The sequence below is a fragment of the Periplaneta americana genome, chromosome 12, assembly GCF_040183065.1.
Source record: "Periplaneta americana isolate PAMFEO1 chromosome 12, P.americana_PAMFEO1_priV1, whole genome shotgun sequence".
Taxonomy (NCBI): domain Eukaryota; kingdom Metazoa; phylum Arthropoda; class Insecta; order Blattodea; family Blattidae; genus Periplaneta; species Periplaneta americana.
In genome coordinates, this window is record NC_091128.1 from 17,528,544 (window position 1) to 17,554,948 (window position 26,405).

Consider the following 26,405-nt stretch of genomic DNA (forward strand, 5'->3'; position numbering starts at 1 on the left):
AACATACCAGTGACAGATCACACACCATCGAACTAAAACCCCAATATGTTTTCCTCCATTGCTGGACAGCACAGGATTATCTTGTTATGTAGGATTGTCATATATTTTTGATTGAAATCCAGAATACATTCATTATCGACTTGTTATACTGCTGAAATTCTGTTCTAGGTTATATATTTTTTAATGCTCATACTGATTCTCCTAATATTACAAAAGTAACCTAAAATTATTTTAGGGGGAACTTCCAGCTTAACTGATACAAAAAACAGATATATTTTATTTTGTCCAAAATCTGGAGTACAGAATTTTCTCTTTTTGTCTGTGAAAGAATTTGATAAATTCCTAAATTAGTTTCCGAGCTATGGCCCAAAATATGCACCAAGAGAGTTCTAGTCAACACCACCTGTCTGTAAGTTTGTCGCTTGTTCTCTGAAAGTTAAAATTTTTTAAAATTTTCAAACCATTTCCCTCATAATGAAGAAACTATTAAAGATAATTGCATGAAATTTTACGTGGATGATATATATATCATGATCCAAAATGTAAATTAATATCTTATTACTAATAGAAGAAATAAAAAAAATATTTGAATGAAAATTTTCAGGAAAATTTAAAAAATTTAAAAATTACTAACTACAGTAACACTACAAATAATTGGATGATATTAATTCACACTGCTGCCACAACCTACTGGAACAGGATGGACACAAGAGTTTAAAAATACTTTTAAAATTGTGGGAGCTAAGGGGGAAATGATGTTTGGTTGTACAAAAAAAGATTCCAAAATTTCGAAATTTTAAGATATGGCAGAAAAAATTTTTATTTCAAGTAGTGGTTTTTGTGAATGAAGATGTGAATAAAAACCTTGTAAATTTTCAGCTTATTTCATTAAGGGATACATCAATCAATCTTCTTAATGTATCCAGCTGTTTGCTGACAACAGTCTATTCAGTTGTTTTTCACGAGAAATGAGGGGTATTTTGATCGGTGTTCATTATAGATGCCTGTTGCTAGTAGCCAGAGGTGGGGTGTAGTCAATATATACTGCAGGGCTGTGTCTTCTGCAACTGGTACTGATGATTTTAATTTACTTCTTTTGTGGTTTATGGATGGACAGTATAGAAGAATGTGTTCCAGATCTTCATCATGATTATTACACCACAGACAAGTAGGATTATCAGAAATGTGAAATCGGTGTAGGTATAATTGAGTGACAATGTGACCTGTTCTGGCTCTTGTTAAAAATGTTTGAACATGTCTGGGCAAGTTTTTGTACATTTCCAGGTCATTTGGTTTCTTTTGTAGAGACTGTAAAATTTTTCCTTTGTCAGAAGAGAGCCAATTGTTGATCCATAGGTTTGTAAAATGAGACTTTACTGAAGCAAAGAACCATATAATGAGACAAAGAGGCAAATATAATACCAATAGGATTGAAGTGTGCGTCAGTTCAATGCAGAAGCAAAATCCATTCTCTGTAATATAAAAAATGAGGCTAAAAAGAATAAATTCATTAAGGGATACATGAGAAAATTAAAAAACAAAAAATAAAAAGTTTACTGGTACAACTCTCGCAAAAGATTTGACAACCTCGCAACTGTTGAGATTTAAAACGCAGGTACTGGTTCCTGGTCAGGCATAAGTCCACTTGCAAAACATTTCTCTCTGTCAGTCGTTCGCTCGCCAATAGGTGCTTGTAGTGAATCTCTTTGTGTTCCTCTAGGGAAGTTTTATGTATAGATATTCAGTGATAGCATTTATAAGTGTGTGCATGTATTATTATGAATATTATTGATTATAATAATTTGAATTACTAATGTAATCATAATTAATTTTTACCTGAAGGGAATATTGATAATGTGACATAATTAGGAATATTAAATCCAGACGTTTGAGATGAGCAGGCTATGTAGCACGTATGAGCGAACCCAGAAATGCATATAGAGTGTTATTTCGGAGGCTGGAGAGAGAAAGATCTTTGGGGAGACCGAGACGTAGATGGGAGGATAATATAAAAAATGGATTTGAGGGAGGTGGGATATGATGGTAGAGACTGGATTAATCTTGTTCAGGATAGGGATCGATGGCGGGCTTATGTGAGGGCAGCAATGAACCTCCGGGTTCCTTAAAAGCCATTTGTAAGTAAGTTGTTGTTTTCTCATGCCAGGTGTTTGACAATAAAGTCATTTAACCTCTTGCACTCCAATATTTTTCAAAGATATTGTCATGGTCAGCCACTGAAGCACAGATTTTGAGGTGTTCAGAATCCATTTCTTGATTTGAATTGCACAATGAGCAGTTAGGGGATTGATATAGTGCAATTCTATGCAGGTGCTTGGCCAAACAGTCATGGCCTGTTGCCAATCTAAATGCAATTACAGACGATTTGCGCGGTAAATTGGGAATTAACTGTGGATTATGATGCTGAGAGTTCCATTTTTTCCCTTGAGATTGTGTTATCAAATTTTGTTTGTTGAAGTCTAATTTTTGTGAAACTAAAAAGTAAGTGATGACAGAAATCTGACAACTCAAGAAATTTTTTTTAAATATAAACAACTGCAGCCTGTTCTTTTTTGTTCATGGCTTTTTTAACACTCTGACTGAAATAAACAACTTGTTCGTTAGGTGAGTGCAGTGGTGATATTCGGCCAGCTCGCACCAGTATTGACGAACCAGTTGTTAAAATATTTCTAGGTAATATTTGGAATTACCATGGGCATATACTGTATATGTTTAACATACACGAGAGAACTGATTGTTAAACTTTTTGAATATCACCACTGGGTGAGTGGTATTGTATAAACCCAGATAGCTATTTTGAAAACAAGTTGTTGGATTCAAGGAACGAATTGAGATGTGCAGCAATCATTCTTTCCATATTTTCCATATCTGGCTTGTCAGAGAAATAGGTCTGTAGTTATTAATATTAGATGAAGTTTTACCTTTCTTCAAAATGGGTATAATACTGGTAATGGTTTTCTTTTTCAGTTAGCAGATCCTGGTACTGTAAAACGTTCAGTATGGTTTTTAAGACTTGTCTCCAAGGTTCTTGATAAATTCTGAATGAATTAAATCTGGACCAGAGACTTCATTGCATTTAAGAGTCCCAATAGCTGCATCTAGTTCATGGATTGTGAAACTAGCAACAAACACTTCTCTTGTGTTCATGCAAACACACTTCTTTTGTTCACCTTCATATTTTTTTCATGCTTTTTTCTAACTTTTTGTGAGTTGTTGTGATTCTATGTATTATTGCATATGTACTTAGAAAGGCATTTTCAATAACCTGGGGGTCTGTTAGTTGTGTATTTTTGTAAATTATAAGTGAGTTACTTGGTGGATTACTGTTTGTGATATTAGATATAAATTCGGGTAAGCTTTTATACCATCTTTTCTATAGACCATTTTAGAGATGAAATTGTTAAAACTTTGCCTTTTGGCTGAGAGTACTTCTTTCTTAAATGTGGCCACTTTACAAGCTTCCAGTCTATAAAATTGTCTCTATTACTGTTCTCTTCTGCTTGTTTTCTGGCTGAATCACGAGCTACTTTTAATGTCATTGATTCTGGTTCATGTTAACACTTTGTTTAAAAAATTTATAATTGTTTAAATACACGTTAAAAGTGTTAAAATTTTTTAAAAAGATTATGTACCTTAGACAGACAGCCCGTTTTGATGCCGGTTCTGCATCATCTTCAGTATCCTACGAACTACTGATGTTCCTGTTGATCTTGCATACTGCCATTTGCATTCGTCAGTTGTAGGGGTGGGGGTGAGTTGCTCCTATGGTGGGGGTGTTTGTTTGTGTACTATGTATCATGATGTCGAATAATGTGTGGGTATTGAACTGTAATTGTGTATTAAGTATACGAGGCCTGTCTAAAAAGTATCCGACCTTTAGCCAGAAAAAATATTTCAAACACCTGACGGGGTTGGGACCCTAATCCCCTTCAAAGTAGGCCCCTTGTGCTTGCACACACTTAGCCCATCGATCCTTCCACTGCCGGAAACACCTCTGGAAGTCTTCTTTTGGAATGGTGTTCAGCTCCGTCGTCGCGTTCCGCATTATCTCTTCTCTACTCTCAAAACGGAATCCTTTCAGTGGTGTCTTCAATTTTGGAAACAACCAGAAGTCGCAAGGAGCCAGGTCTGGAGAGTAGGGAGGTTGGCGAACGGTTGTAATTCCATGTTTGGCCAAGAAAGTGTGGATCAATTGGGATGAATGTGCGGGGGCGTTGTCGTGATGCAAGTGCCAGTTGTTCGCCGTCCACATGTCTGGTCTTTTGCGCCGAACTGCATCACGGAGTCGCCGGAGAACATCGTGATAGTACTCCTTTGTCACCGTTTGTCCTTCCGGTGCGTATTCGTGATGCACAATTCCACGGACATCAAAGAAAACAGTCAGCATCACCTTGATTTTGCTTCGCACCTGCTGCGCTTTCTTCGGCCTTGGAGACTCGGGATGCTTCCATTGCGACGACTGTCTTTTTGTTTCTGGGTCGTACCCGTACACCCATGACTCATCTCCAGTTATCACGATGTTCAGAAACCCAGGATCAGTGTTGGCGGTGTCCAGAAGGTCCTGTGCAACGTCACGACGGAGGTCTTTTTGTTCCGGGGACAACAACTTGGGCACGAATTTCGCAGCCACTCGGTTCATGTTCAAATCATCACGCAAAATTGCATGTGCAGAATCTTTACTCACTCCAATCTCTTCGGCAATCTCCCGCATGGTCAAACGACGATCTGCCATCACCAAATTTCGCACCCTCTCAACAACGGCTCCACTCCGAACAGTTTGGGGCCTGCCACAATGCTGCTCACTCTCCGCTGATGTGCGGCCATCTTTGAGTCGGTTGAACCACTCCATAATTTGTGTTACACCCATCACATCTTCCCCAAACACCTGCTGAATCTTACGAATTGTTTGACTTTGAGAATCACCAAGCTTTAGACAAAATTTGATGCAGTATCTTTGCTCAATTCGTTCAGTCATCTATGTATGGACCTATCAAATTATATATGTGGTAAATCAAATACTGAATAATTATGAATTAGCAATAATAACTGTATATCGAAGTTTTTCATACTATTCTATTTATAACTTCATGTTCCTGTTTTGGTACGTTCCACTGACTGTTCCATTAAACGTTTGTCATAAACGCAGAAAATAAAGCCTTATTTTTACCGTGTGAGCAAAACATATGTGTATCTTATTTGCTGCCTTCCATACAAGATAAGACATGTTGGTGAGGTGACCTTGTACTGTGCTTCTATTTATTACGAGCGTATCACGACCGATCTTACCTCACTCAAGGGTGCGACACTCGACCAAGTTCAAGCAAGCGATTTAACTCCAATTCAGCATTCTGATAGCTATACTGTAAATATCTATTAATTTGAGAAAAATTCGTTCCAGCACCTGCAATCGATTCATTGATTATTCAATGAGGATGGCGAGACCTCATATAAGAATATATATGTACCGGTAGGCTATATGAGCCTCAAAAGCCTCTTAAGAGCTTAGTCACTGACAGATATTCCCCTCAGAATTTGTCATTTGAGCTCAGCACATGGAACGGCCAGGCGCTACATGCCCAGCAGAGTAGGCGAACTGTCTGGTCTTGCCTAGGCTCTCTGCCCTGATCATGGAACCTGTATGTAGTTTCGAAACGTTCGAAACGTTAGAAATGTTAGCTCCAGGACATAGTGCAATATCCAAATCACATTCACCGTGAAAACCTAAAAAACACATATAATTTAAGGTTATATAGAAGGTCTAACTCCAAACTTGTTAGCAGAATTTTTGTAATGTGACATTGTTTATGCATTGCCAAGTAGAGACAAATGATACTTTGGAGAAATTGCATTAATGCAATCTAAAGCATAAATGAATTCAGAACTGTGTTTTGTACATGTCGAAATGGAAATTAAATAAAACTTGGTTTAATGTAACATAGTAGCAGCAGCAGTATCTATTGCCCAGACACTTGGAAGTTCTCCATTCACCTTCTAACTTTGCAGTATAATTTAGAGTCCGAATCCAAAAAATCTGATGCCAAAGCTGGACATTTTCGTAAATGTTCTTGATTCATCAAAGAGTCTTCTAGATTACACAGGATGGTGAACAAAAAATTTCAATTTTAAACAGGGTGCTGCAAACAGTCATGACCAGTTAGCATCCGAAATTTTGCTACTGAATCATGTCGAAAAGAATCAGATACCTTATATATTCTTTTTCAGTAAGTAATACTGACCAAGATTTATTATTACTGTTTTCTTAAAATTTCTTCAGAATTTTGATTTGAAATTTAATTTTAATGTAACATAACATGACTTAAAATACAGATTAGCCCAAAAAAAGTATACACTGTTTGTTTATAAATAACTTAAGAACAAATTCAGATAAAATTCTCATTTTCGGGGAAATTGTAGCTTAATGGATAGGTCGAAGAGGTGCTGTCGAGCATGCAGCACAGTCCCCAGACCTAACACCAATTTCTACATATGGGGGACCCTAAAGGATGTTGTTTATTGGGAAACGCCAGCTACACTGGATGTGCTACGAGAACAAATCAAAATTTAACGTCATGTGCAGCTATGACACTGGACACATTACGGAACTTAGTTCGTGGAGCAGTTCGGCGGCATCAATAGTGTTTGGATGCTGATGGTGGTCACTTCGAACACCTACATTAAGCTACAATTTCATGAAAAACGAGAATGTTTTCTCAATTTGTTTCACTGTTTTAGGACCCCATCTTCTTTCATTCAGAGCAGAACTAAGTACAGATCTAATACTTTTCTTCTTAGGCATAATTGACAACTTATCCAACTAAATATAACAACTATAAATAAACAGAACACTACAACTATACTTATTTCACTATTTTTAGGTCTATGTAAATGTTTCTGTGTAAATGAGACACTCAGCAAACGAATATAAACCCACAACACAAAACTAAACACTCAACTAACGATTATAAATGCACAAAACACACCAAACAAGGCTGCAGGCCGAGTTGATAACCAGTCTACTATTGTAATATGAAGTTACGACATGTGTACCGTACAAAGTTTCATCTGCTTTGATAAAAAAAATAATGTAAAATTGAATATTGTCTAAATGTAAAATTTTTATTGCCAGCTATATACATTTGCTTTGTAGGTGATCGATTCATATAGAGGGCCTTGTACGAGAAACATTTGAAGCTATATACATTTGCTTTGTAGGTGATCGATTCATATAGAGGGCCATGTACAAGAAACATTTGAAGAATGTTATTATTGTCGGTACTGTCACCATGACTATTTATAAATATAAGTGTCAATGGTATTGCATTAACAGCTGTACTGATTTATTAATTCCAACAAAATCGTGACAGAGGTATGAAGAGGAATATAAGAAGTTTGAAGAGTGGTGTAAAAAAAAAAGTAGAGAATATTTCTGAAAAGTTTATGCTGGAATATTTTTCAATGAAAAGTGAAAAGAAGAAATCAAGTTCTCTGTGGATTCATTATTCTATGCTGCGGTGTACGGTATCACTGAAGAAAAACGTGGACATCAATCAGTAAGTAGACACAATAATTGTTAGCTTTTTAAAGCAAAAAAGTGAATTGTGAAAATGTTACCATTAATGTGTATAACAAATAAAAAGCTTACAAGGACAAGGATCCTGCTGATCCAAAGTTGCACTTGGGCATGGGTTAGATTCCAGCTTGTGCTCATTACTGGTAGTTTTTTCCGAGGTTTTCTCCAACCATAAGACGAATGCGAATGTCAGGTAATCTATGGTGAACTCTCGGCCTCATCTTGCCAAATACCATCACGCTATTACCAATACAATCAATGCCAAATATCCTAGTAGTTAATACAGGGTCGTTAAATAACCAACTAAACAAATTGCAGAGAGCAATCTGAGTAGTATAATGAAGCTTTAATGGTTGAAGTGTTGATGAAAATTTTTAATGATGGTGGTGGTAGCAGTATGTGTAAGAAAGGTAAATAGTTGGTGTACTATGGTTGATGTTTAAGAAAGTACGAAGTTAATACAATGCTAATAGTACCTCCCTCATGCCAATAATTCTGCTACAAAAAAGAATAATACAATTATGCCTTAATAAACTCTTGATTACCCTTCAGAACTGTTGTATTCAGGATTTAAAATATTTGACTTCCATTAAATTTATAACAATGTATTATTGAATTTCGTACATAAAAACCGAAATATATTTAATTTATATTCACATAAATCAGTGATTTCAATTGATGCCCACAGGAGCAAGCGCGCGCTTTAGAGCTCAGGAGACCCTGAGCACTTTACAGCTGAAAGGAAAGAGACAGAAGAAAGAGGTCGTATATGCCACTTGGTCGAGCTATGTTCAGGGATGGCCAGCACTGATTCAATAGATAAAGGGAAGAGAACTTATTATAACTGTATCCATGTTAATTTTTAGATTTGTCTGGAAGTATAAGTGCATTATAAGAATGTAAGTTTTAATTTCAATGTTCACTTTTCACAAGTTTGATTGTTCAAAAGAAATATTTTCTCAACTTTCTTTATAGAAAACTGAAATTTTCAGATATAGGCCTATTTATTTAGTAGCCTTACAGAATGTTTTCGTTAATTTAATATACCGTAAATGCATATTACTGAAGATAGTGTATTGAAAGTTTTGAAAATATTCGCATGGAAATGAATTATTAACAGAGCAACTACTGTTACATCATAAGCAAAAGGTGCGTCCCCATATATTGTAAAAATGTCAGCTCTATAGCTTCAGCACATTTCGAGAAAATAATTTAATATTCTGATGATAGGAAGTTGCTCACCAATAGCACCTTAAAAGCATAATGCGATAAGGGTTTTGTTACGGAATATTAGTTACACTTAATCAATTACACTTGTCATGTCATACCCAATCTCTTTTTTTGGGATATCACTTTCTTTATGAATGATGTGTTTCATCCATTTAGTACAGGATAGTTGTACTACTATGGAATTTATGAGAATATTCCTTCTTATCTCTTTATTATGTTATTAACATTTAAAACACAACTGCAATATTAAGAAATTGGTATTAGTACTTTTGTTTTACAGACAATGTAGATAATATCAAACAGAAAGAAGCCATATAAAAATAACGACATAAAATGTCACGTTCTGTTTGAAGTTTGTGCACCACTGTTTTCTTAATCCTACAGGCTGCTTACTTATGTACACAATCCTTCCTCTTTCCATACTTAGCGCTTGATGCCTGTGCATGACGTCAAGGTCAGAAAAATGCGCTTGCTTTGACATCACTGACAAATATAAAACCAAAAGATCAGAAAACATATATTATGCTTAACAGAACCTAAATGTATCACAGCTGTAGCATATAATCACAGTAGCAACTTCGGTCCAAGGCTTTATAACATACCTTAATAGCTAAATTCCCAAATATACAATTTACTAATGCTCCTTATTTAAAAAATTAAATTAAAAATTGCTGTGTAGAGAGAAAATTTAAAGTTAAATTATTGTGATATGTTTTTTCTTGTTCTTTTTTATTTTTTTTATTTTTTACTCTGTTATAGTATTTCATAAAATATCTTAACGTTATGTGGAATGCCCTCTGAGCACGAGTATGTAACTTACTCTTTCTGGGGATGCTAGAATGTTTTTATATAAAAAGCAATATGTATCTTTGGTGTGTGGATAAGCTTTAGGGCTTCTACCGCGTTGTCTTGGTGTTATTGGCTGACGTTTCGACTGCTGTGTTGTGGCCATCTTCAGAGCAGAGCATCCAACAACTGCTCTGAAGATGACCACAACACAGCAGTCGAAACGTCAGCCAATAACACCAAGACAACGCGGTAGAAGCCCTGAAGCTTATCCACACACCATGTACACCAGCCGTGGAAGCCTACGCAAACAATATGTATCTTTGTTCTACGAGGGCTATTCATAAAGTAACCGTTTATTTCTTACAAACCTGTGAATGACGTTACAGAATTGGGTTACAATACGTTTGAAATTGTACACTCCAATTTATTTTTCCACACAGTTCCCAGTCACATTGAGACACTTGTCATAGCGTTTGACGAGCTTTGAAATTCTGCAATCGTAGAATTCGGCCAACTTACGACGCTGGTTTTCAACTCTTCGTCATCGTCAAAGCACTTCGAGCCAAGCCACGTCTTCATATGCATGAAGAGATGGTAATCGCTAGGCACCAAATCTGGGCTATAGGGAGGATGATCCAATACTTCCCAGTTGAACTCTTGCAGTTTGGTCGCATTACGACGCACTGTATGCAGCCGGGCGTTGCCATGCAGGAAAATCACCCCAGAGCTCAACATGCCACGACGTTTGTTTTGAATGGCCCTTTTCAAGTTTGTTAGTGTGTTACAGTAACACTCAGCGTTAATTGTGGCATTCCTCTCCAAGAACTCCACTAGCAAAATTCCTTTTCTGAACCAGAACACAGTTGCCATAGGTTTCCTCGTGGAAAGTGTTTGACGACACTTTGTGGGTTTTTTCGGGGAGTGAGTATGGTCCCACTGCATTGATTGAAGCTTTGTTTCTGCATTCACATACGCACCCAAGTCTCATCTCTTGTCACAATCTGATCGAGAAAAGCATCGCCTTCTCTTTTGTAACGCTCAAGAAAGGACAGTGCTGCTCCCATTCGCTGAGCCTTTTGTTCCTCAGAAAGAAGTTTAGGCACTTATCTGGCAGAAAGTTTCCAGTAGCCCAAATCTTTGGTAATCATTTTGTACAGAAGAGTACGACTAAACTGTGGAAAATCCCCACTCAGCTCTGACATGGGAAATCTGCGGTTTGCTCTAACCTTTTCGTCAACCAAACGAATCAGATCTGCATTCACGATACTCGGTCGACCACTTCTCTCTTCATCATGGACATTGGTTTGCCCATTTTTGAACATACAGCACCATCCAATTTTTAACAGTCTCCCGACTTCCGCATTTCTCTTCTCTTTGAGCCTTTTTCTACCTTATTTTTACATAATGTAAAAATTAATTGAAACATTTAATTTTCACATAGTTGAAGGTGATTTATATGATGGATTCTGTTGTTCCAGAGATGGACTGAAATGTGCAGCTAAGCTTATACAAAGAGTGTTTTCTTTTATGAACAGTAAGTGAACATATATATACATACATTCATATATGAGGTCTCGCCAACCTCATTAAATAATCGAGACTACTATTTTTTGTTAGTAGTCAACATGTAGATACCTATTAATTTTGAGAAAAATTCGTTCTAGCACCGGGAATCGAACCCAGGACCTCTCAACTCTGCGTGCTGAGCGCTCTTTCCAACTGAGCTATGCCGGGACACAATCCATGGTGCCAGCCAAACTCTCCTCATTATATCATCAATGGCCTGCTACCTGCATTTTAGACATACACTGGTAAGTCATATATGCAGGAGCACATATTTAAATGACTTTATGGCCAATTTTAACAAGCTTGTTAACATTGATATACCTATACTCACATATGAAGTCTCGCAATCCTCAGATGTCCGAAAAAGGAGCGCGACACTTTAATCAAATCAGAACTGCAAATCACAGTCAACTTCAATTACTCATGTAGGAAATTTTTACAATTTGTTTGAAACTATTACGCTAGGTAAAATATCTCAAAATACTTTAATTTAAGCCTAACTGCCAAAATGTAGAATAAAATTGTTTTTAGTGCCGCTAACTGAATTGAATAATTTTTCAATTTTTTAGGTGAAATATTGTAGACCACTTAGTCTCCCATATTTTCTTCAAAAACAGTTGGCAACCATAGCACCAATACTATTTCTACCCAAGTCTTCAACAGAAATCAGAGTGAAAATTCCATGTGCTTGTGTAATGCTCATACATGTTTTCCATCTATTAGGAATATTCACAATTTGTCGCATCTTCAAATAATTCTTTCGACATTCTGTAATATTCTGTGAATTTATCTGGATGCTGTGCTAACTCTACCAATAAAACATTACAAGCACCACGATTTTCAACCAATGAATCCAAAACCTACACCTTTATCTTCGCATTCTTATTATTGCCTATAGCAGGAGATCATCATCTGATGACTCCATACTGAACGACTCATTACATCAAATAACATGGCGTTATGTGTCACGCTCCATGTGCCATGCATCATGTTTCTTGCATCACCCGATGTGTAACGTGCCTAATCGATTTTATTCAAGTTGCGCACCCAAATTATAAAGTACAGCCCACATAGGAATGCAGCAGGTTTACAGCATGAGCTTCATCTGGTTGTAGTGTAATGTTTACTTTTCAGAATGTTACATATTTTCAAATACGAATGTTGTACTTATATTGTACAGGTGATATATTGTTGTTGGTCCAGTGTCTAGGCACTTGACAATAAGTCAATCGCTGTCTTGCACTCCAATATTTTTCTATGATGTTATCTTGTTCTAGCAATGCTTTGCATCCCTGGACATGTTTCACGTTCATTTCTTCATTTGCATCACACAATACACGGGCTGAAGTATAAGAAATTCCTATCCTGTGCAGGTGGCTTGTCAAACAATCGTGACATGACTTGTTATCAACCTGATTTATGAGGCCCTTGAGGGATTATCTTGGGGTTAACCATTCAAAATTTCCTGGTAGTATCATTTGCTCCATCCAAATTTTATTGTTTTGGGCAGATCTGAATTTACTTCTGATTAGTTGTTTTACAAAATAATTGTTATTGAATTGTTGTAAAATTTCAGTTTTCTTTTTAGCCAAAAGTCTACTGTTTCATTTCTTTCATGTCACAATGGGAAGGAAACAACTATTTTTTTTCTGTAGTTTAGTGAGATAACGCATCTTTTTTAAATCTTGTAGGCTATTTTAGCCTTTTTCGTGATCTGTTGTAAGATTATAGTCTGTATGGCTGCCCTTCAATCTGATAATTAGAATTTATTTACTCTTTCTTACTTACTTACTGGCTTTTAAGGAACCTGGAGGTTCATTGCCACCCTCACATAAGCCCGCCATTGGTCCCTATCCTGAGCAAGATTAATCCAGTCTCTATCATCATATCCCACCTCCCTCAAATCCATTTTAATATTATCTTCCCATATACGTCTCGGCCTACCCAAAGGTCTTTTTCCCTCCGGTCTCCCAACTAACACTCTATATGCATTTCTGATTCGCCCATATGTGATACATGCCCTGCCCATCTCAAACGTCTGGATTTAATGTTGCTGATTATGTCAGGTGAAGAATACAATGCGTGCAGCTCTGCGTTGTGTAACTTTCTCCATTCTCCTGTAACTTCATCCCTCTTCACCCCAAATATTTTCCTAAGAACCTTATTCTCAAACACCCTTAATCTGTGTTCCTCTCTCAAAATGAGAGTCCAAGTTTCACAGCCATACAGAACAACCGGTAATATAACTCTTCATAAATTCTAACTTTCAGATTTTTTGACAGCATACTATATGACAAAAGCTTCTCAACCGAATATATTAACAGGCATTTCCCATATTTATTCTGCGTTTAATTTCCTCCCCAGTGTCATTTATATTTGTTACTGTATTTATTTAATCTATATAAGAGATTTTGCAAACATATATGTAAATAGACAGAAATCCATATAGAGTGTTAGTTGTGAGACCAGAGGGAAAAAACCTTTGGTGAGGCCGAGACATAGATGGGGGGATAACATTAAAATGGATTTGAAGGAGGTGAGATATGATGGTAGAGACTGGATTAATCTTGCTCAGGATAGAGATTGATGGCATGCTTATGTGAGGGCGGCAATGAACCTCCAGGTTCTCTAAAAGCCATTTGTAAGTAATATGTAAATAGCAGTAACTTAAAAATTTGTTGTATATTCTCTGACAGAATAGTAAAATGAAAAGGCAGGACATATTCATCCCAGTTTCTGCACCTTTGAATATGATATAAGAGATTCATCCGTATAAATTTGTCAACACTCCATACGTGTGTATCTTGTCTCAATTGTTTCTATAGCCATAATCTTCAAACCTAGTTTATCTGAAGCCTACATATAATATTTGTTTGTAGTTTATAGACATTATTTCAATAGTTTCTTTAAAGCTGTGATGATATGTACTGAAAACTCACTTTACAACATTTTTTGGTGTGTTAAAATTGCATTAATATTACTGCCAGGATACAAACGAACGTATTTTTCATACTTGTTAAGTGTTTCGGAACCCTACATAAGAAGTTGAATGTCTTAAGAAGTATGTGATGAAATAAAATGGTGAAGTGTTTGGCAGCGAAAATATATATTTTTCTTGTTGAAACAGAGCTTCCGGGCTAAGATGCCGTGGTCTACTGGTGCTGACGTTACCAGACGTTTCGTCTACTTCTACGGCAGACATCTTCAGTGGTTAGGTATCCTCGGTCGAAGTCTTCTGCTCGGGATACCTGTAGCAACTGATGACATGACTGGTTGCTCGTCCTTATTTATAGCGCCGAGACTTGGTGTTCCGTTGTTGCGGAGGTCCGCGTCCGTCAGATCGTGACCTTGGACTGGCCGTGGCGTTGATTGGTCGCGGTGGCTCGCACCTGCTCGGTCCCGGTGGCCTTGGGCTGGTCGTGGCGCACAGTTGTTGCGGCGGTCCGCGCTCGCTAGAGTGCGGTGGCCTTGGGCTGGTTGTTGTGTTCCAATATCGTGGCGGACAGCACTTGCAGGATTTCGGTTTCCATCCGTCGTACCGTCGCTGTGCACAGGTTTTGTACGAGTCCGTTTCAGGACAGGATGCCAGCAGTTGTTAAGTTTCAGACCCTCTTCTTTACGGTTGAAATTGTTTGGATGTTTATGGATTTCAATCGCTTCCCTGAATAGGCGGGGGAAGTAATTGGACGTGTTACTGAGGATGTCTGTTTCTCGGAACTGTATGTCGTGCCTCCCATCCTGAAACGCATGTTCCGCCACTGCAGATTTATCCAGCTGTCCCAATCTGCAGTTCCGTTCGTTGAAATCCATAAACATCCAAACAATTTCAACCGTAAAGAAGAGGGTCTGAAACTTAACAACTGCTGGCATCCTGTCCTGAAACGGACTCATACAAAAACCTGTGCACAGCGACGGTACGACGGATGGAAACCGAAATCCTGCGAGTGCTGTCCGCCACGATATTGGAACACAACAACCAGCCCAAGGCCACCGCACTCTAGCGAGCGCGGACCGCCGCAACAACTGTGCGCCACGACCAGCCCAAGGCCACCGGGACCGAGCAGGTGCGAGCCGCCGCGACCAATCAACGCCACGGCCAGTCCAAGGTCACGATCTGACGGGCGCGGACCGCCGCGACCAATCAACGCCACGGCCAGTCCAAGGTCACGATCTGACGGGCGCGGACCGCCGCGACAACGGAACACCAAGTCTCAGCGCTATAAATAAGGACGAGCAACCAGTCATGTCATCAGTTGCTACAGGTATCCCGAGCAGAAGACTTCGACCGAGGATACCTAACCACTGAAGATGTCTGCCGTAGAAGTAGACGAAACGTCTGGTAACGTCAGCACCAGTAGACCACGGCATCTTAGCCCGGAAGCTCTGTTTCAACTAGACACCGGCCGTGAAAGCCTGCATGCTAAGATATATTTTTCTTGTTTTGTTTTTTCCTCCCAATGTATAAAGACCATTATTTCGATACCAGTATGTAGATAATTCATATTTCATATGATATGCAAATACTTTCGTTCCTTCACAGTTTATGACATTGTCACACAGAATATATGATGTTTCTTTCAAATAATTCACAATTTAATGCACATTAATTTTATCATCCACTGTTTTATATGAAACTTTTCATAGCCGATTTTGGGAAAGTTATTGATTGAATTCCCAATATGCTCAGTCAGTTTAAGAGAGCAGTGTATTATGATAATAGATGTTTGAAAGAATTTTAGTTTGTCCTTTAAAGAGAAAATTTGGCACGAACAAATGTAACTTTCTTTCCTCAAAATACAAGGAGAAAATGGGGAATACAGGAACAAAGAAAATACGAGACGATCAAGGTGAAGACAGATGGACGGGCAGGCAGGCAGATAGATTAATTTTTTCCATAATATTCTTACAGTTGCTTTATAGCATAGAATGTAGCCTAACATATCCAATTCTTACGTTTAACATATAAAAATGCAAATACGAAATATATGTTGTTGTTTTCTAATGCCATGCGTTTGACAATAAAGTCATTTGACCTCTTGCACTCCAATATTTTTCAAAGATATTATCATGGCCAGCCACTGAAGCCCATATATGGAGGTGTTCCGAATCAATTTCTTGGTTTGAATTGCACAATGGGCAGTTAGGGGACTGATATATTCCAATTCTATGCAGGATATGAAATATATACAGAATTAATACCGGTAGGCCTACCTTAATAACAATAACATATTATACAATGCAATATGTTTACCATTTAATAGTACTAAAATATTTACACAGTACAGTGAAACGTCAAGAATTCATCTACAGAATAAAAAGTGTGAGATATTAAGTAATTTTTTAGTTTTACCTTAAATAATGCAGGGTTTTGGTTATGATTCTTATGGCCAGTTTCTCCAAGTAATGTTTAATTTGGCTTAACAAATGTTAAATTAACAGCTGGTTTATTTTAAACGTTTTGTTAAGATGTTTTTCATTTTTCCAACATAATTTTGTTTAAAATAACCAACACTTAACTTTAACTGTTGTTAATACTATTCTAACTACTCAACAGCAGTTGGTAATGATTTTGCATATATAAGACAACTTCTTATTGGCTGCTATTATTATTTAAATTCTGTACTTTAGAGTAAGTCATGATACATGTGTAAAATCGTAACCTGTTACAGTAGCCATGATTCATACAGTACAGAGAGTTGATAAATGAAAGTTGCATTGACTACTATTGAATAATAATAATTATTATAAGTATGGTTATATTTTATAATGCTAAATATGAATTTCTGTTTAGAAAAATCTCAGCATTATGACCACCAGGTGACAATAATTACACGAATGTGTGTAGTCAACTGTACACAAAACCCCGAGGAGAATTCCGTATGATATAAAATTCTCTAATTCAGGTCCATGTATAAATTATATGTAATTTCGTCCTAAAGAAGCAATTGCTGCTGAAACATTTTATTATTTACTCACTGTGTATTTTGAAGTACTATTGACATCGGCTATAGTTGAAGAGCCAGTAACATAGAATCTAGAGTTAATAGTAGCTGGTGAATTGGAACAAGTGGCCTATTTCTGTTTGTAGGATATTCAGATCTGACTTCAATTTCTTGCCACGTTAAGATCGCACATTTCCTCAATATTAAATGGATAATAGCTCAGCATCGAAATAAGCGTCAGTATGATAATCAGTTGACTTATAAAGATTATCTTCCCTATATTAATATTCCAAAATATCTTTTAAATTATATATTACCAGTCTTATGGCCGGTTTCACAAAGCTTCATTAAGGTTTTAATGATTAATTAATTTATTTACTGGTTCATTAAATCATTTTTATATCTCACCAAGCATCTTTAGCCTAACGAACCAGTAAAACTATCATTAAATTTAGTGATAGTAATTTCCGTCTTTAAATTTTTAATTATTCATTAGTTGCAATATAAAATGCAGAACGTTTCGACGCAGAATTGTTATATCTGGAACTGCTCGAAAATTAAGAGTCAAATGGAGATAATATTAACCATTTAAAAACCGATCATTTTGAAAATTTGAATGACACAAAAATTCACAAAAGATACCGCGTCACGAAGATCGTGGTACCGGTACTCAAAATTTTAGAAGAAACTGATCATAGGTTAGAATATCATAAAAACAGCTGAGACAAAGCTGAAACTAGTCAACTAAGTAGCATACAACTGAGTTTTATTTTAAGACATGAAAGTGATTATTATAACTACATACCGGTACCTAAGAAATATTAGTAAATTAATACATAATGTGCATTCAAACATAACAAAACTTAATTGGTATATTAACTTTCATTTATTAGAATTTTATTATAGCTAGCGATAAGATATGTTTGGACTGACTTTAAAACAGAAGCGAAAGAGCTGGATTCTTGGAATTTATAATCGTTTTCCTTTCCGATGGAAATTTTATTTTCCAGCAGGATAATCACCCCGCGCACACTGCCATAAACGTTCAAAGACTGTTCACGGAAAAGCATGAAAAAGAGGAGGATTGACAAATATCGAGACATCCCACCTCAAAATCCAGATCAGTTCTGGGATCAAGTTCTGGCTACCTGGAAAGATTTCGCTAAGGACCAGAACTATTTCCGAGATCTGGTGGACTCAATGCCCCGAAAATGCCAGGGAGTGATAGACGCCGATGGCATGTGGATGAAGTATTAGATCCACATGTGTATTTATTTTATTTTTCTTTAATTTGTTTGCTTATCTTTGTTTTATTTCGAGAAGAAAATTGATCTCCCAAGAGTTTTTTAAATTCTCCTAGTGGAGCCAGAGTTGCGAAATAATTCGTTCCAGTACACAAAATTTAAAAAATGAAGAAAGGTAACATGTATAAAAATTAGTTACATTAATAAAAAAAAAAAGTTATCGCTGAGAATCGAACACGGGCCCCTGGCATAGCAATCCAACTCGCTACTGACTACTCCATTGAGGAGTCATGACGTAAGTAGCGCGACGAGGTACATATAGCTACTCGGCTTGAAGTCTAGGGGAAGAGTGCACATATAAACGTACTCGTGAAAATATTTTAATGTTCAGTACTAGCTAATGTTTCATTTGCACTGATTTACTGAAGCTTGGTGAAACCGGCCCTTACTGTAAACATTCCTCAAAGAGAAACATAACATGTTATTTTCACAACTTTTGTCTGAACAGCTGTGGTGTTATTCACCATGTTTAACTGTTTGTTAAATGAGTTAACGGCCTGAAATCCTACATTTAAAGTTAACAAACGGTTAAGAATCTGTTAGGCCAAACTGGTGTTGAACAAATGGAAAAACTGTATTTAACAAACTGTTGAAGGTTTAACAGTCGTTAAGTGTTCTAACAATACTTGGACAAACCGGCCATTAATGTCTTCAGGAAGACCATTGAAAATTTTTATTGCCATGTAACGTACTCCCCTTTGATAGCATGATAAATTTGATGATGGTGTATGAAAATCATTCTTTCTGCGGGTATTTGTGCTATGTATGGCTGAATTAGTTAGAAAATTTTCTTTATTACATAAGAATAAATTTATTAAAGAGTATATGTACTGATTTGTTAAGGTCAGAATCTCTCATTAAAAAAAATGGTCTACACGATTCTCTAGCCTTTGCTCCAATTATTATTCTAATTGCTAAGGAGACAAGGAGAACAAGTGTGGGTTATTTATAATAATAATAATAATAATAATAATAATAATAATTATTATTATTATTATTATTACTACTTATTTATTTATTCTGGTAAGGTTAAGGCCATCAGGCCTTCTCTTCCACTCCATCAGGACAGTGACAGTTAATTCCAGAGTTAATCCACCGTTGTGAGTGAGGGGTTAGCGAGCCTAACTCCGAACCCAGCGGGCACGGGTTCGATTCTTGGACGAATTGCCTGGGTGAAGTTTTTTCAAGGTTTTTCCCTCACCCCTATGGATGAATATCAGGTAACTTTATCAGACAATTGGAACCCCACTCAACTACGCCACTTCCTTTTCTCCCCTATAATCCTTTCATTCATCATTCCGTTACTTCTTCTGGTTTTCAGATCGCTCTACAGGCGGCCCTCCGAAGCTCCTGGCTCTCTCGACTGGGCTCTGTGGATTGTATTCAAGTGATGATGCATAGCTTCTGCAACGCAACCTGGGGCAAACCACCTCTGTGGAGGACTTCCACCTCGGACCGTTAAGGGAGCATTGGAGGGGTTGCCGGAGCAGGAGTGGTACATGGACTTTGTTGGCTGTAGGGACCAGTTGTTAAGGGGGTCAAGTGGTTAAGTCAGTGCACGTAGGGGATCGATAGGTGGGCAACTCATCCCAAATAGGGGGTGTACAATATACCTCAGGTCGTAGTGTGTGGGATGTTCCCTCCCTCCTAACAAGAAAAAAAAAATTCCAGAGTTATCACTCATAGGTACTGCCTGAGGAAAAAGACGTAGTTCTACGTGGACAGTGAATACAAAAGAGAACAAGATGGCATACACTCATTCGTTCATAGGGTTCTGCCGGGACCTTCGCTATAAGTTCTTTATCAGGACTGGATAGTAGAATCGTGACGTCATACAAACGGGACATGCTCTGCATGCCATTTCTCTTGGGTATATTTAATAGTGGTGCTTGGCATTATTTACTCTAGTTAATAGTAAATTATATTAACAAGACAGTAATCAGCATAACTATTATTTTATCTACTACTACTACTACGGTTGTTAAACGAGCATTGATTGACTTCTTTTCCTATTGCGGATATATGCATGTTCAGCAGTCTTACATGTACCAACATAACTTATGAGACATTACAAACGTTTCACGCTAGTTTGCAATGTTCCAGCGGCATAGAAATTCGGCCATTTTCATACCTTAGGGAAGTGTATAGTGGTAAGAAAATGGAGTGTTATGACAGGCTAGGTTAGTTTAGACTTTTATTAAGTCTTACGTACTTATCTGTGACAGGTTAGGTTACGGTAGTTTAGGGTTTTGTTATGCCTTGTATAGGCAAATCTGTGTTAGGTTAGTTTAGAATTTTAGTGACAGGTTAGGTTAGGTTAGTTTAGGCTTTTATTATGCTTTGCATATACGAAACTGTGACAAGTTAGCTTAGGATAGTTTAGGCTTTTGTTATGCCTTGTATAGGCGAATCTGTGAAAAGTTAGGTTAGGTTAGATTAGTTTAGAATTTTAGTGACGGATTAGGTTAGGTTAGTTTAGGCTTTTATTATGCTTTGCATATACGAAACTGTAACAGTTTAGGTTAGGATAGTTTAGGCTTTCGTTATGCCTTGTATAGGCGAATCTGTGACAAGTTAGGTTAGGTTAGATTAGTTTAGGATTTTAGTGACAGGTTAGGTTAGGTTAGTTTAGGCTTTTAATATCGTCAAGATGAAGGTGAAAGCGATTGAGTGTGGTGCTCTTGAACAGGTAGTGATTTTGTTTTCTTTGTTGGCAGTTCAATTCAGTCGATGTCTATTCCAAATTTGGCGGAAGTCATTTAAAGCTCGTTTCTTACTACTGTTAGTACAGAAAAACGACAGTTAATAAAGCAGAAAATTGACAGGAATGCGCAGTTCTCTGAAGAAGTAGAAGCAGTATAGTTATTCATGAGATGTCATTTAAATACACACTATTATTGGTACCTGTTTTTTTATGAAACTCTGCAATTTTCTTCTTGTTCCTGAAGCACTGGCAATACTATCTTGTTTCATTTTAGAACATTAGCCAATGTAGTTGTGGCTCTAGAAACTAGCATACTTGTGAAATGTTCGCAATCACGCACTGTAAAGTCACCACTATTACCAACACTTTCACATTGTTCACGTATTAATGTTTTCAAGAGACGCCTTTGATTTGTTGCATTAATGAAGTCGCTCTCATATTTGTCCGAAATTAAACACTGGAACACATTATATGCAAGTACAGTCACATTTGTTACGAATTGTGTGCACCACATGAGTACTCCTCGGTCTATTATTCTTAAATAATTATTCAATTATACTGTATCACTGGAATATTCCAATGTCTGATCACAGTATAAACTTGTCAACATCTAACACACTTTACTACTACACTTACACACTTGGCAACATAACCTGCAATGTAGTAGGCCTATATCAGCGCCATCATATTATTTTCTTCTAACTCAACATCCTCACAAACAAAAATAACATCTTCACAACCACATTCCATAACAGCATCTAAATCTCCCCTGTAGTTACAATCATGTCCACTCCCATTTTAAGGGAATTTTAAAAGTAGACGTTAGTTGTCCATTACATAATTTCTCTAGCACAGCGTTTCTCAAACTTTTTTGAAGTGAGGACCATCTTTTTACGTTACTTGTGATTGGGTACAAAAAATATAATTAGAAAAGTATTGTAATTTGAATTTTTGGATCTGATTCGCCCGGATTTTAAAATAGGCAGAGTCTAAAATTTCTTATATCGTCATCTGGAAAAACAGAAATAAAAAGAATTAATGCAGAAACATGCCCGATTTCCAACAAGTAAATATGCAATTTGGCACGTTCTATTATTGGTATACAATGTACAATACGTGACCATTTCAGTGTGCAGACTGGGTGTCGGCAAAACTATTAAGAAAGTCATAAATACATGAAAAGATTGGTACTTTGATCCTCTGTTATAAATTTGGGTGGTCCCTGGCTGGGTTACAGACGCGGGATGTGTGGGGAAAAGATGGCGAGATACCACGTTCATAGTGCTTTACATCCCTCTTTTGTTGCTGAGAGTAGAGTGGGAATTCGGTAGACGAGTAGGGTAATAAATTTCATAAAATGTCAGTACTGGGAGAAAAAGTGAAAGGCGATTGCCATGGTTCATTTCCAAACTCTGAGATTTTCAGCTGTAGTGTGATACGCAATTCGTTTGAATTTTATTTTTTCTTCTGTCTTTTTTGAAGAACCAAAAGACCACAGGTGGTCCTCGGACCATAGTTTGAGAAATAAATAATTAAATATATGAAAAAATAATTAAATAATAAATAAATAGTTTGAGAAATAAATAATTAAATATATGAAAAAGACCCAACCCACTTTATTAATAACTATAAAATATTTGATTTTTAATCATAATATTATTATCTTACGCAAGTTTTGTAGTTTATATATTAACAGCATGGCATTAACTATATTAATAATTAATTTCTAATGGTAATGATGTCATCAAACCACCTCAAATTTTGTAGATTTTAATATCCAATACACAGCTGTACTCAGAAAATTACACACCGGAGAATCAGACCTGTAAATTATTTTTAGTAAGTCTTGAAGCTTTTAATAACCAATTGAATTTCAACTCTAAATATGTCAGGAATCCTGCAGATCATGGCCTTCGTGTAATAGCTTGTAGTTTATTGTAGTGTGTGTTTTGTTTTATTTTGAAATGCAATTAGTTCTCAAAACTGACGAAAGATGGATTTTGGAAAATAGAAAAATTATGTAGGAAAACTGACATTTCGCTGAAGACTTTGGGTTCCAAGCTTCAAAATGAGGGGTCATTTATTAAAATCCATTCAGCCATTGTCCCGTAATTTCCATTACCAGTTCAAATTATATATATAGATAGCATAGTTTAGTATACATAATGTAAATAATTTATATTGTAAATATTAGTGTAATTGTTAAAGTGGTCCATGTTTTGTTCTGCCGAACTTGACCACAGTCATGTGAGCAATTAGTCAAGTACTTCGCTTGCTAGATGCACGCGCGTCAGCTACTTAAAACTCCAGTAATACTTAACATACTTAACCTTATAGCCTCATTGGACAAAGTATGGTCCCTTGTGATAATTGTACTACATCATAACATTTTGTACTTTATGTAAGTGGGCTATACATATAATCAGAAAATGGAAGAACAGTTGAAAGAAGAGCAGTTTGGCTTCACGAAGGGAAAAGGTACGAGAGATGCAATTGGACTCCTGTGAACAATTGACGAAAGATATCTAGAGAAGAATAAAGAAGTGGTTATAGTATTTTGGGACCTAGAAAAGGCGTTTGACAGAGTGAATTGAAATCAATTTATGGGGATCCTAAAGAAAATTGACGTGGATTGGAAAGAGCGGAGGCTGTGTAGTAACCTTTATGTGAAATGAGTCAAGTCAGGATAGGAGAAGAAATGTCAGAAGGAAACAAAATAGGAAGAGATAAGTCAACGATGCCCTTTATCACCTACCCTGTTCAACATCTACTTGGAGGATTTAGTGAAGATCTGTTTTCAGAACATGGGAGGAGTGATAGCAGTAGGGGGAAGAAGAATAAATTGTATAAGATTTGCTGATACGGCAATGTTAGCAGAAGAGGAGATGATACTAAGGGATATGCTACTAAAGCTGAATGACAGCTGTGAGCAGTATGGAATGAATATAAATGCCAACAAGACGAAAACCATGGTCATAGGAAGAAAAATAAAGAAGGTAAACTTGCGAAATCTAAATGAGGCAATAGAGCAAGTGGACAACTTCAAATACTTGGGGTGTACTATAAGCAGTAACATGAGCTGCTGCCAAGAAGTCAAAAGGAGAATAGCAATGGCAAAGGAAGCTTTTAATAAGAAAAGGAGCATCTTCTGCGGACCTCTGGAGAAAGAACTAAGGAAGAGACTAGTGAAGTGCTTTGTGTGGAGTGTATCATTGTATTGGGCAGAAACATGGACATTAAGACGAAGTGACTAAGAGCATTTGAAACGTTTACAGTTCTTGTATTATGTATTTGCACCATTATAAATTTAATGTAATATTCAACAAATCAGACACTATGTATTACAAAAGGATCTAAAAATACATTTAAAATTGCAAGCCTCATCCAGATCTCAGATGTTCTTCAAACTGTCCTGTGTATATTGACTACACCCCAACTCTGGCTACTAGCAACAGGCATCTAAAATGAACATTGGTCAAAATACCCCTCATTTCTCATGAAAAACAAAAACTGAAGAGTACAGTGGACTATAATGGACTTATGCTCGACCATGCCGAAATGTAGTAGTTATACACCTGGTAGCAGTCCTTTAATGCATGTCATTAAAGTACACCTATTCATTAAAGTTCAGGTTTTCGATTATTCTCGGATATGCAATCGAAAGATGAGGGAAACGTCACGGAGGCTGGAAATCCAATACTGTCGCAGAAGGTTGTGTTCTGTTACTATAATAATTAGCATTAATTGTAAATAATATTAAAATAAATTCAATTTGTCATCTCGTTTTTCAATTCTAAATCAGTTTCCAGGTTATACATTCTCTGCATTACATCAAGGTCAATGACATTATTGTTCGTCGGAAAAAATCAATACTTTCGCGTCTGCACACATCTCACAATTTCGAGCTATCAACAAGGTCACTTCTGATCTTCTGTCAGATACAAATAAAATGTATACTTCTGAATAATTTCAAGTTAGACGTATGGTCGAGCATAAAAAGTCGTATGAAACTTGCCTATAATGGTAATTAAGACGCAAGCGATCGTTTCATAAACAAACATACTTGCGTCTTAATTACTATCATTATAGGCTCGTTGCATAATGTACTATTATGTTGTCAGCAAACAGCTGGATACATTAAGAAGATTGATTGATTATAATATAATGAATCCAGCTTAGGTTGAACATTGCAGACATTTATAACTTTAGTTGTATTAGATTTTAGATTCTGACTCGGAATTGTTGTATATATGATGATGTCTATGACAATCCATGAAAAATACCACATTGTCACACTGTCATATTGTGCATGATTGGAATGCACGAAAATGTCGATTTAGATGCCTCAAGAGAATCTTAGAAGTTACCATAATTTAATGCAGACCTGGTGTATTCTGGTACAGAGACTCAAGCATTCTACGTCACACTCAAAGAACTTCGATATGAAGAGATGGATTCAAAACTGGCATAAGTCCAAATGACAAGTAATGAGAAAAATGACGAAAAATGGTAAAATAAATTTAACACCTTTAGATCCGTTTGAAAAAAGCATCTGCAGACACTAAGTCAAGACTTAGGAAAATGTTAAATAAACTTACACAGTTATAGCCTATATAAACTGGAAAAGGATAAATTAAAATGTGAATAAAGCAAGTTAAAGTCTTAAAAAAAAGAACTTAGGACACTTTGGAATCCACCTCTTCATATGTGCAAACCCCCCCCCCCCCCAAGTGGCATGGCAGATGTCCAAACTGTACGCAATCTCCGGCCAAATATTCAGAAACATTTGTACTGTCGATAGCTTGACGAATTTTGTGTCACAAATCGTTGAAGTTATTCTGAGGTGCATGATACACTTGGTCCTTCACAAAATTCCACAGGAAAAAGTTCAGATGAGTAAGATCCAGTGAGCATGGGGACAAGTGAATGCTTCGGCTCGAATTGACTTCCTTAGGCTTCTTGCAAAGGTCATGTGAATTCTTTCCACTTTTTCCTCAAAGACCTTTCTTTTACTATGCTTTCCATGCATGGACACAATACAGCCCATTTCTCTTAATGCTTGTCCCATTTAATTATGCTCACATCTAGGTAGGAACATCTTTGTGATGCCTAAAATTAAATTCATTCCGAAATGCACATTGTCTACACTTCACAGATTTCATTTCCATCAGTGAAAGAATGCAGAACAATTTCTGTTGAGATGTTCATATCGTCATCTTTGCGCATTCTGATCATGCACATCACACCAGCACCAGAATGTGGTATTTTTCATAAATTGTCAC

The 26,405-nt window shown here is 36.7% G+C and overlaps 1 protein-coding gene and 1 long non-coding RNA gene across 2 annotated transcripts in view; one reads left to right on the plus strand and one right to left on the minus strand.

Moving 5' to 3' along the window:
• Positions 1 to 26,405, minus strand: part of LOC138710199 (DNA polymerase alpha catalytic subunit-like) — a 558,528-nt gene that overhangs the window by 124,359 nt on the left and 407,764 nt on the right. The gene's annotated exons all lie outside the window — the stretch shown is intronic.
• LOC138710207 (uncharacterized) overlaps positions 1 to 26,405 on the plus strand; it is a 40,835-nt gene that overhangs the window by 11,782 nt on the left and 2,648 nt on the right. The window contains exons 2-4 of the long non-coding RNA XR_011335172.1: positions 11,086 to 11,141; positions 11,272 to 11,418; positions 19,741 to 19,914. This is a non-coding gene — a long non-coding RNA (uncharacterized lncRNA). The remainder of the gene's footprint in view (positions 1 to 11,085; positions 11,142 to 11,271; positions 11,419 to 19,740; positions 19,915 to 26,405) is intronic.